The sequence below is a fragment of the Aedes albopictus genome, chromosome 1, assembly GCF_035046485.1.
Source record: "Aedes albopictus strain Foshan chromosome 1, AalbF5, whole genome shotgun sequence".
Classification (NCBI taxonomy): domain Eukaryota; kingdom Metazoa; phylum Arthropoda; class Insecta; order Diptera; family Culicidae; genus Aedes; species Aedes albopictus.
This window is the reverse complement of record NC_085136.1, coordinates 255,107,837-255,120,123: the sequence shown is the minus strand read 5'-3', so window position 1 is coordinate 255,120,123 and position 12,287 is coordinate 255,107,837. Positions and strand designations below refer to the sequence as shown.

Here is a 12,287-nt window from a genome sequence, read left to right as displayed (position 1 = left end):
GGCCGCGAACTCGCTGGCTGCACGCGGTTGAAGAAGATCTACGATCCCTACACGTTCGGGGAAACTGGAGGAACATCGCCCAAGACCGATGAAGGTGGTGCTCTACTATACGCTCGGCATTGGAGTAAAGTTACTTTGTAGCCAACAAGGTATCAAGGTAAATCATTTCGTTGAAGGCCAAAAAAATAAAAATCGGATCAGAAATGTAATTTTTTGAGCGCTTATAACTTATGGGACATTTTTACCCTTGATGCATATTTATTAGACTGGGTCAACAAAGTCGATTTTTCGGAACAAAACGTTTTTGATTTATTTCAGCGTCCAAAACAACTGTGCAAAATTTGGGAGCGATTGGTTGCTTCCCCGTATTCCGCATTGCGATTGAAATTTTTATAAAATTTCGTATGGGAAAACGTGCGTTTTTGCATTTTCTCATAAATTGAAACAACTGTGCAAAATTTGGGAGCGATTCGTTGCGCCCGAGCAGAAGAAAATATCAACAGCATAATAAAATATGTTATTTTGGCATAATAACTGTATAATGAAATCAGTAATTTTTATGTTATTAGCATATCTTATTATTTTATAAACTTGTCTGTCATAAGCGGCAAAATAACAAAAATCATAACAAAAAAAAATGTTCCTGGAAGACTCATTGAATAACATGTTTTGTTAGATTCAATAACAACTTAATAACAATGAATTTTGCGCGTCCCCGTATTCCGCATTGCAATTGAAATTTGGATGGAAGTTAGTATGGGAAAACGTACTTTTTTGCATTTTACTCATAAGTTGAATTCTTTTGTCTAATACCATGTGACTAATGACGTTGAAGTATAGCCTAGGATATGCAGAAAAACTTTGCCGAAGACCGCAAAGTGATTCGACACTTGTGATAAAAGTTATAACGTACAGATTGCCCGGTGGTGCTTAACATTTAATATGTAAAGGAATAACATCAATAATAAAATCTGAATTTTTGGGCCCAATTTGCCAGGCGAATAACTTATTTTACAAGCGTCAGATCACTTTGCGGTCTTCGGCATATCCTAGGCAAATGTCATTAGTTACCTGGTATTAGACAAAAGAATTCAACTTATGAGAAAAATGCAAAAAAGTACGTTTTCCCATACTAACTTCCATACAAATTTCAATTGCAATGCGGAATACGGGGACGCAACCCATCGCTCCCAAATTTTGCACAGTTTTTTTTGGATGCTAATATAGTTTGAAAAACCTTTGTTCCGGGTTGGTATGATCAAATTTAAAGTTTCTCCATGCAACGTTTACCCACTCTAATATTTATGCAATTCAGTATCGTAATTTGTATTTTATACTACTCATTTCAGTATCATAATGACCATCTTTCCCGTACCGGTTCATTATGCAACTGAAATGAGTTGCATAGTGAAAAATAGTTGCATAATGTTCATTACGCAACTCCTTTGAGTTGCATTATGATCATTATGTAGTTGTACATATGTAGAATGAAAAAAAATCATTTCATGAAATTTTGTATGGAACTCTTTGCAAAACTCGATTTTTCAGCACTCTTCGTATTTATCCAGTTTCTCAATGCACACGAAGGTTAAAAAACCAAATCCAGTATTGAACTCAATGAATTTTAAGTATTCCATCACTCTCGATACGAAAGTTTATGACTGTGGTGACGTGTGTCTTACTCAATACAATACACTCATGCGTGCGCACGCCTGTCCGACGGCAACAGTGTATGCTCTGCCGCGCAGCAGAATGATTAGTCTATTATGCACCTTTGTGCTCATCACACGCGGTTACCACAAGTGGCGACGAGGGTGAAAAAAAAAAAGAAATTGAATGATTTGCAATTGAATTTAATTGAGTTAATTTCGTTTGGAAAAATCACTGGATGCGTTAGTGAATTGAAATTTTATTGTTGTGTTCTGTGTTTTAAGAATTATGTTAGAAGAAGTGGAAGAAAATAGAAATGTTGAAAGGAAGAAATCCGTGTGCCGATCAAACATCAATGTGTTTCCTTTGGTTGATAATTTCAGAAAAAAAATAATAAAGCGTGAAAGAAATATGCAATTTTTGCTAATCAAATATGTGCTATTTGAAGAAGCCAAGGCTTTTATTTCATAGCGGGACTGCAGAGTGAAATGTACATGAAAAGAAAGTGGAGACGCCGCTTGGAAAGCGAGCGCTTTGTGCGGAGATGATGACCTTGAATCATTGTGCTTTGGGTGCGGTGTCGAAGAGAAGCGTTTTATTGTTAGTGTGTGGCATTGAACGAACGGTGCTACTGCTATCATGTGTGTTTGCTAATCATTGCAAAATGATATTGATTCCGATGGGGCGGCGTGTATTGAGAGAGTGGCAAAGAGATTGCCGCGTTGGTTTGATTTATACACGCTGATGCGAAAAAAAAGCTTGTTAGCGTATACAGGAGGTATGAAGGCGACGTCATGTAAGTACTAATTGATGAATGTTTGACTGTAACTGCAGGCACTCCACAACAAATATAGCGTGTCATTTGGTAAGGCGTTTGGAATGAAAAAAGTTTTGGAAATGTGAGAGTGAGATGCTGAGCTTCGTACTGGTTAGGGCTGCAAAGTGGTTTCGTGAAAAGTACGCAAATACCTTAACATTGGTTGGAATGAGAAAATTGGTAGGAAGTGGACGCAATCAAAGCATAACAACGTGATTTAATTATCGTAAAAGTCCGATAGTATCGTGATTAAATTCACTCAAACCGGTTTTTTGTATATTATGATTATTATGAGCCTAATTTCGCTGGATCAATGTGATTAAATTCACTAAATAATAGTTGCTATCAGGCATACCCACAAAATACCCCAGCCGTTGTATTCTGCCAGCATCTGGATGCTGCATGCATAGTATAACGGCGGGACTTTTCCCAAACATAGCACTGGTTTACGTGACATAGGTATTAGATGCTGGGGTATCTTAAAGCCTGTCTAGGCTCGCAGTTTCTTCTGAAGCCCATTGTACGCACAACTTCTTTTCGGAATAAGGGTTTGGAAAAAAAAGATGATGTCAGAGATGCTTTAAAAAATAATAATAAATAAATAAAGAATAATAATAAGTGGAAATCGCGAAAAAGACTATCATCTTATTTCATTAAACTGCGGTTCTTCAGGCAATGTGTACAAACAGAGTTACTTTATCTATGTAGGCCTTCTGGAGACGCCTGTTTACTCTGATAGATACTGTGTCGCGCAATGATACGTTATAATATGATTTATTTAAAATATTTTGTTGTACATCAAATTTCGTAAACTCTTTTGGGTCAACTATTTGCGCCCTATCACTCGATCTTAAGCTGCAGCTCTGTTTCGTCTGGGGTGGATTGTACTCCGGCAAACTTGTGACCTGCTGTGTACACCGTCCAGTTTCGGCCACTTTCATGATGTTTGATTCACCGTAGAGTGCAGAGAACTCGTGATTTATTCGTTGCTGCCACACATCGTTCTCCTGCAAACCGCCGAAGACCACCTTAGTACGACATGCGACAGAAACTTGCAGGCTCGTCTCGAACATGGTCTCTGTCCGGTGTCCGTAGAGACCTGACTAATTCATCTATTCGAAAGTATCCCCGTCTATCATAACATTGTTGCCAGGGCTTGTCCTACGTCATTCAGTTCCAGTTTACCAGCATATACTTTGTTTTGGCCGTATTCACCATCAGTTCGACGTTTGCTGCTTCGCGTTTCAATAGGGTGTATAGCTCTGTCACTGTTCAGGCAACAACATTCATGTCATCCACAAAGCACACAAACTAACCGGACTTCGTAAGCATCATAACCAAGGCTCAGTTTATTACACCTTCCAGAGCGATGTTCAGTCAGAAAGGTCAGATGTTCAGTCAGAAAGATCTCCGAAGCATTTACGGAATTGTGTACACCGTCTGTCTGTCGCTGATTTGGTCAGTCTGATTAATTTCCCGAGAAAGCCGTTCGCTTCCATCATTTTCCATAGCGACATGCGGTCGATGATGTCATATGCTAATTTGGAATCGAAGATATTCATGATATTTCAGTATGCTACTTTGCCGAATTCGCGCTGACGTTGCATTGGTGGAAAGGACATAAGAGATAGATGACGCAATGAAACATTTCATAATCAATCAATGGAAAATGTAGCTGTTCGATCCGCATCTTCTTAGTGATCTCCGGAATGTATCAGAAGATATGACCTTGGGTAGGATAACAGTGATTAGGCTGTACTATTGGCTAAGTATGCAGCTCTTTTTGCAGTCACTGCCATCGACTCACCATAGGCAGGGAGGACCTTGTGAGGACCACAAACACCAATTCTATGTTGGATGATCTTACTTGGTTGTCGACTTCCGTTCTACATAGATCGCTTGCTCTGTGAATCAATGTGATGATTATCATTAGATTCTGAAACGTGATTAAATTCACTGGATGCAAAGACTGATGTGACTGCATTCATCGAACGAACATAGAGAGAATTGTGATTTAATTCACTGGAAAGCTACTGGAAAAGATATGATTCAATTCACTGGTAATGTGGAGATTCCTCTACAAGAAGATTTGTGATTCAATTCACTGATAGTGTGGTGAAAAGGATTTGGTTGGGTCAATGTAAGCGCGTGAAAGAAATTGTGATTTAATTCACTGACCAACTGACTGACTGATAGAGTACCTATATAGAAAGTTGTGATTAAATTCACTAACTTCAGAGAATGAATAAAAGTGTAGTAAAAAAAAAAAATCTGAATGTACTCACTGAAAGTATATAGATGAAACTGTGATTAACTTCATTAAGAAAATTGTGATCACTTGCATATACGAAAAGAAAAGTAATCGTCCAGGTATTCGAATTTTGCATTATATTTCTCGAGCAGGAACGAATAACTAACACATAGCTGCAGCATACCAAAGTCAGGTATCATACCAAGACAAGGTATTGGTCGGTTACCAAGGTATTGAAAATAACTTACTTTGGTATTTCGCAGGTATTGATAAAATACCTCAACCAGTTATTAGTTTACTGTTGAGGACTGCTTGAGGTATTATTCATTTATGGAAAAAATCGCTATTTGTATAGAAAAATCGCCGATTATTATTTAGGTATTGCAATACCTGATGTCATTATTTCTTAGTTATGCATAGAATGCACTCCAGTTATTATTTGAGGTATTTTACCTCTTATGCAGGGCTAATTAATAACTCATTCAGGTTGTAGGTATTGAGTTTTACATACCTGAGCTTGTTATTCTACAGCTATTTTCTCCTGTTCGGGTTGTAGTCATGCTGCGGTGCATCACGTTGGCAACAGATCGCTGGCGTAGTGTACGGTATGGATATAAAAAAAAACCCTAACGCCAAAGGAGGGTTAGCATGCACTCGTTCCTTAACTATTTCATGGGGGTAATTCAGCTATATAAAGAAAAGTAAAATGTTTTAAGCAAACAAAAAAAAAACAGAACAAAAATAGACATGATCAGCTAACATTGTGTAAAAACTTAAAAAAAAGTAATGATTGAGATAGCGCTGTGTTGTCTGTCATCTTGGGCTTGAGAGTGTTACAACTGGCATTATCTAAACAAAACAAAAAAAAACACAGTTAAGAAATATAAAAAAAAAACACACACACAATTTGTAACATTTTCTAAGGTATTCGACAGAACTAAACTATTTCACGTAAGAATCAATAATAATAATAAAAAAGCTAACAACGTTTCATTCCATTCTGCCACATCCATGTTTGACACATGTAAAGCTTTAACCTTATAATTGTATAATGCCGTAAGAACAAACTCATCATAACTTTCAAACAACCGCAACAACCGTCTTACCAGCGAACAGAATCCATTCTTTGGGTAGTAAACAATTGTACTGCAACGAATAAATCCTGACTGTGTTGTAAGTAATGTCGTCAATCAAGTGATATAATGATAAAGGCTTGGCGGTACATCAACAGGCACTTTTGAAGAGGTAAAATCTTTGGGTGTTCATCCGTGAGAGTATTTAGGAGCTGTGATTAAATTCACTTAAATAGAGAGTATGCTGTGATTAGATTCACTGATACTGTAAAGGAAGGACTATGGGTGTTGGAAGAATGATGAAGAACCATGGAAAAATGCCGCAAAATGCCATGAACACGGTGTTTTTGGGTTGAAACGTATTTAAGTGAGCCTTATGTTTCGGATGACTGAAAGCAGTTTGTCAACACTGATTCTGCATGGCAAATTAAAAGTTGAATGAACAAAATTATAAATTATCAGTAACGAACAACCTACCCGGTAAGATAGAATTTGCTGTTCATTGGAAATGGAAAATAATAACGAGAATCGAACAAAATGTTCATCAAACTTGTTACAATAGGTTCCTATCTACTAGGTAAAGTGATGGTGACCGATCAAGCGCAAGGTGTCATTTTCCAGAGCGGTAAAACTCGTGAAGGGTTTTCAACAGTTATCGAATCCCAACCGTAAACTACTGTGCGGGAAACTCCATCCGTCCGGCAATCATTGTTCGATAAAACAACACTGGACAAAAAAAATGGCAATAATTGAGTCCAGGAGGAAGGTTCTAAATGAGACCGAAACGTCGGACAAGTTTAAACAGCTGTATTTGAATTTTGTGAAAACTGAAAGAGCCGTTTTAAAGCTAAAATCTATCGCAGTCGAATTCGAAAATTGACCTACCTACTATCTACTCTGAGAAGCAAACGAACAGAAAAGTGAATAGTAATATTAGCTTGAACAAGTGACGTAAGTGAATGTTCTATTATTTGTTGGTTAGAATTTGTGAGGTAACTCAACGATATGTGTATTATATGACTATCTACAAACTTAGAGGTGAATCTTCAGAACCTTTCGATTATTGTTCTCGTAATTGATTAGACCAGAGGGTTTGTCGATTTTCAGACAATAGGTAAAGAAGGAAGAGGCAGTAGTACAACGGAAAAAAAAGAAAAGTTACACCAACATGCTCATAAAATAATGCATATTTAACAAAAGTCCAGGAGCGTACTGTAGAGTGCTGAAAAATGCAATTATAAGAGATGCATGGAGTTCCAACATCTCTCGCTGTACTGATTTATTGTTGAAAAGCTTTATTAAGCCTCTGATTAATCGACATGCCGTTATGTTAATTAGAAGCTTGTTGATAGTACTCAATTATAGTGCATCTTGTATAGTATAGACACATTTCGAAACAGTTTAAGCTTATTGACGAAAATTAGAATAAAGAAAGGGGGATGTGGTGACGTGTGTCTTACTCAATACAATACACTCATGCGTGCGCACGCCTGTCCGACGGCAACAGTGTATGCTCTGCCGCGCAGCAGAATGATTAGTCTATTATGCACCTTTGTGCTCATCACACGCGGTTACCACAATGACCATTTGCGTCATCCAGCAACGGTATCGCCCAAAACACTCGGGAATAACGAGAAAATGAAGATGAGTTCCAGCCTCCAATAGAGGAAAAAAAAACGAATTAAATTTTTCAAGAAAAATGTGATTACTTTGCAAGTTTTTTTCGTGGTAAATTTGCTAGATGGCATTGCGCTACCAACAGAGGTACTTCTCAACTCGCTGTATCCAATGTCCGATGCATGGTGAGCAGAGATGTAACATTTCTATTGATGATAGATTGATAAATGAACTGGCATCAACATGGGCATTAATCTACACTGCCACAAAACAAGCTTATTCTTCTCCATGAATCAAGTTCAAGTTCAACCATTTATTTTGTTTGTCTTTACTTTTTGTTTCCACCTTGTTTCATTGATATTATTAGTACAATGAGTAAGATTTCTGTACCTCTTTTCCAACACCGGACGTAACTCAAAAGACTTTGTATGAACGACGCAGTATGTACGTTTCAAATGCAAATTAGTCATGCCAATGGAACACACCTTGGACCACATTTAACCTCAGAATCAAAGGATGAGCTCTACTTTGAAAGATAAACAGTTTGAATCCGGAAATGATCACTCGTTGTCGCGGAGTAAGTGTATGAAAACCAACTAACCCTCATATCTTGTCATCTGCAAAAAAGGTATACATGCGCGGCAAAACCTCTGAGCATAAAGTACCGGTAATTAGCTTTTTACCTAACCATGAGCATGAGCAGGCAACCGTGATCGGTTATTCTCACGAAAGCTATGGATGGATAAACTATGCCTGAACGCGGTTTCATGGATGGATGTGACATGCGACAGGGTCGTTGCAGCCGTGCATTCGCACGAACCACAACTCTCCGCAATAAACGGTTAGTTTAGGTTCACACATGCACTGTTTGTAATGTGCCCGCCGCTTCAAAAGCGAAAAGGTGCTAATAGATTTTCAAGTTTAGCTCTTCATACCTACCGGAGGTTGTCTACCGCCGCGCCCGCCAGTCATGATCAGAACGACAACCCCGAGCTGGCGGCGGCTGGTGGCAGCGCGATCGGTGTGTCTATATGACCGAGGTCTACCTACAAGGAGAGAAGATATTCTCTGCGCGAGTTTTTTTAGAGTCACGCAACACTGGGAAACGACTTAATGTAATCTAGTTATGTTTGCTTACACAGTTGTTTAAGTTTCCGCACCTACGGTAATTGGGTATTGAATGTTTCTTCCAAACTTTTTGACCATAAAGATGGTGAAAAGAGTTCAAGTAGGGCAACCCCATTCAACCTACCCTTCTACTTTTCTTCCACTGCAAAATCCACCTTTTGGATACTGGATTCATTGCAAATAAAGAATGCAAAGAATATTTTTATCCATTTGTACACATTTCTTCAAAAAAACTTCATGTCGCTAAGATACATATATTCATATATTATTCAACCATTCCATAGAAAATCGATATAGTGCAACTCCGATGGTCGTGAAACTGGGTAGGTTTGTAGTTCATCGAAAATTATTAGATCCGTGTTTTTTTATTAGGTACGTTATTAAGGACAGACTTGTTAGAATCCCAAAATGGCCGACTTTGGCACCTACTTACGATTTCGAGCGCACAAATCTCTTTGTAAACAAAACCAGCGCGTCTGAGCTTCTTATTTTAAACTTATTACAAGTGAGCAAGAACAGAATAATGAAATGCACTATTGTTTGAAGCTTGCTTCTTGAGATTTATGCGTCTGAAGTTTTGATGCACTGTTGAAGCGGGATTTCAAGACGTTTGTCCTTAAGGTGTACAATTTTTAGATAGGGTAGTCCAAAAAATCAAAGTTTTCCAAACTAAAAATTTTCAAAAAAACCCAGGTTAAACCACCTAGTGGTGATAGTGCCTTTCTCGTCGAATATGTACTCAACATTTTTTCCGTTGCCATAAGCCGAAGTGTTCCTGAATCCTGAGAATACCCTAGAACGGAATAAATCTCATTTTCTTCTTTTGTCACAGTGCTCGTTGACTCGTCAATGAGGGGTGGAGTTGATAAATAATAAATGTATTTGATGAAAAAATTCTTAAAAAAATTAAGCAAAACCGCTTAAGGCGAAACTTGAAGCATTTCCTAATTTTTTTGGTTTTTGATTTTTTCATAAAATAACGAAGCAATATTTTCAAAATTGGTTTTCGTGCACATGTTGAGTATGGATCAGGGTATATTCTGATTTTGTTACGCGGCATAAAATGTTTTTCGTTTTTGCAGAAACCATTTTTGTGAAATTTTGTTCAAACATGGTTTCTGCAAAAACGATAACCATTTTATACCGCAAAAAAAAATCAGAAGATACCCTGATCCACACTCTACATGTGCACGAAAACCGATTTTGAAAATATTGCTTCGTTATTTAATAGTACATCAAAATCCAAAAAATGAGGAAAGGCTTCCAGTTACGCCTTAACTCATCGGTTTTGATAAAAAAAAACTTCTGGAAGACTCTAATTTCACATTAAAATTGATAAATCTATTGGTTTATTTATTTGTGCATTTCTTCAAGATGTTGAATTCCGACCAAAATTTCCAAAATGGGACCCCTCTGGACTTAAGAGAAAATCAAAATTTGTGTCAGCCATATTCATAAAAGCAAGAATTTTATCAAAGCCATAATTGAATTTGGAAACTTATTGATGGCTCATATTCCGACGCTATGTTAAACGTATAGGCCGAGCTGAAAAATATCAAATCTCTCAGTTGACTGCTTGACCACCTTCACTAGCACTGGATGTCGATCATTATCAAGACATTTCGGCAATTTTTTTTCTGCGCACTTTAGCCTATATTTTATTATCATTAGTTATAAGATTCATATAAAATTTGACAAAAAAAACTGCAAACAATCGAAATTTCCCCAATTAAAGCCCATTCAAATTTCTACCGTGTTACAGAGCGCGAGGACTCAACCAGTGTATCTGGTTAACGACATTTTTGATGATTTGATGTTTCGCATGCATGGGTTTGGTTTTGTTTTTTAATTGGTCACTTCCGACGGGACACCTGGAACCGGTTCTGGAACACAACCGGTTCAGATATAGTCTGAAACTATTTTCCTGCTTACCGTTCATCTAGTTATCGAAAAAGCCGCTCTTTGATGTGTCGCATGCCTGGGTTTGGTTCACTTTTTTAATTGGCCACTTCCGGCAGGACATCCGGAACCGGTTCCAGAACACTACCGGTTCAAACTAGGTTTGAAACTATGTTTCTGCTTACCGTTCATCTGGTTATCGAAAAAGCCGCTCTTTGATGTGTCGCGTGCCTGGGTTTGGATCACTTTTTCAATTGGCCACTTCCGGCAGGACATCCGGAACCGGTTCCGGAATACTACCGGTTCAAACATGGTCTGAAACTATTTTCCTGCTTACCGTTCATTTGGTTATCGAAAAAGCCGCTGTTTGATGTGTCACATGCCTGGGTTTGGTTCACTTTTTTAATTGCCCAATTCCGGCAGGACATCCGGAACCGGTTCCGGAACACTACCGGTTCAAACGAGGTTTGAAACTATTTTCCTGCTTACCGTTCATCTGGTTATCGAAAAAGCCGCTCTTTAATGTGTCGCATGCCTGGGTTTGGTACACATTTTTGATTGGCCACTTCCGGCAGGACATCCGGAACCGGTTCCGGAATACTACCGGTTCAAACATGGTCTGAAACTATTTTCCTGCTTACCATTCAACTGGTTATCGAAAAATCCGCTATTTGATGTGTCGCATGCATGGGTTATGTTCACTTTCTTATTTGGCCACTTTCGGCGGGACACCCGGAACCGGTTCCGGAACACTACTGGTTTAGATATAGTCAGAGACTATTTTCCTTCATCCCGTTCATCAGATAATCGAAAATGTCGTGGTTTGATGGGTCGCATGCATGGGTTTGTTGCATTTTCATATCTGGCCCCTTCCTGGGGTACCGGTCCGGAACACCTAAATGGCCATAACTCCGGAACGGCTGGACCGATCTGAACCATTTTCAATAGGAAACAATGGGACAATGTACCCCGTCGAATGAACCATCGGTCGTTGAAATCGGTTCATATTTACTATCTAAAAATGAGGTGACCTTTTTGTACACACACACACATACACACGCACACACATACATACACACACACATACATACACACAGACATCATCTCAACTCGTCGAGCTGAGTCGATTGGTATATAACACTTGACCCCTCCGGGGGCTCTATCAAATTTTCGTTTTTGGAGTGAACATATAGCCTTTCGGTACACCTTGGTGTACGAGAAAGGCAAAACCATTACTTTAGAACTTTTTTTACCGATATTAAACTTCTTTTTTCTGTTTGAAAGCTACTGAATTGTAGTTTTTAGGAAAAACACGATGAAAGAGCCAAATTGTGGTGAATGTGACTGTGATAATGACATAAAATAAGTGCACCACACAAACTGAACTCAAATGCATTTTATTAACTCGATTTAATTGGGTATAAAAAAAGGTTTTCTTTAACATAGCGGAGTTTCGAAGACAAAATGTATTTTTTCTGAACATAAAATGACGGAAACGTGTTGAATCGTTAAGTTTGATCTTAAGCTGTTCGTGAAATCATAAATTTGAGTAATGATTTTTTAGTATTTACATAAATTATCACGGCTAGGCGACATGTTTTTTTTCTGATAAAACTCTGTGTTCCTGATGATTTCTGCCATAGGGCTAACCCTCCTGAGGTGGTCATAACCGAGCTCATGATAGAACTAACGGTTTTATCACAGCATTTCTTGGTCTATGATACGATCACGAAATCTTTTGTTGGTTTTAAGCGTTGCCTCACTATTTTGTATATTTGTTTACAAAAATAAATATCTCCGACAACAACCGCAAAAGCAAGTTTTATTGCAATGGCTTATAGTGATAAAACCA

At 38.2% G+C, this 12,287-nt stretch overlaps 1 protein-coding gene across 1 annotated transcript in view; it reads left to right on the top strand.

The window, feature by feature from the left end:
- Nucleotides 1-12,287, top strand: part of LOC109417756 (juvenile hormone esterase) — a 118,770-nt gene that overhangs the window by 63,116 nt on the left and 43,367 nt on the right. The window lies entirely within an intron of this gene.